Source organism: Neophocaena asiaeorientalis, unplaced genomic scaffold, assembly GCF_003031525.2.
Source record: "Neophocaena asiaeorientalis asiaeorientalis breed wild unplaced genomic scaffold, Neophocaena_asiaeorientalis_V1.1 scaffold123, whole genome shotgun sequence".
Lineage (NCBI taxonomy): Eukaryota > Metazoa > Chordata > Mammalia > Artiodactyla > Phocoenidae > Neophocaena > Neophocaena asiaeorientalis.
Genome location: NW_020173666.1, coordinates 6,749,300 through 6,749,973, shown reverse-complemented (window position 1 = coordinate 6,749,973; position 674 = coordinate 6,749,300).

Sequence of the window (674 nt, the reverse complement as noted above, 5' to 3'; positions counted from 1 at the left end):
CCCCAGCCCCCCCTCCTCCGTAAAGGCTTTGTGCATTATAAACCTGGAACATATTTACTTTAATTCAGGGGATATTGGAAAGATAATGGTCAGTAGTACTTATAAGCTCAAATAGACTTCAAGAAGTTTTGGATGATTGGAACTAATGAAGGGTATATAACAAAACAAAACAATTCGAATGCAATTTGGTAAGCTAAAATTATGACTTTCCCTGGGTAATAAGTCTTCCTTCTCAGAAAGACAATGTCTGAAAATACAGCATGCTGCTTAGAGATACAGTGGGGCTCTGTACTATGCAAAATCTAGAGGTGTGGGGAAACTTTAAATCCAAGAAAACGTACTTAGTATTTATCCTCCAGAGGTCTTATTTCAGAATGCATCCTTTGAGATTATGTCCAGTTAAGAAAAATTATTAGTTAAGAAACCTACTTGAACAAAACACAAAAGAGAAAAAGTAATAATGTGATGGCAATCTTAATTTTTGGATAAAACATGACAAGCTGTGAGTTTGTATGTCTGGAAGAGAAAATGTGTGGATACTTGATGTAAACAGGTGAATTAATGCAAATGCCTTATCTAATTGCTGGCTTCTTTCAAAGTTGAACAACAACAAAATACTGTGTTTTAGTTTCTGACAAATTTGTCAGTTGTTTTAAAAACCAGATTTGAAAGTA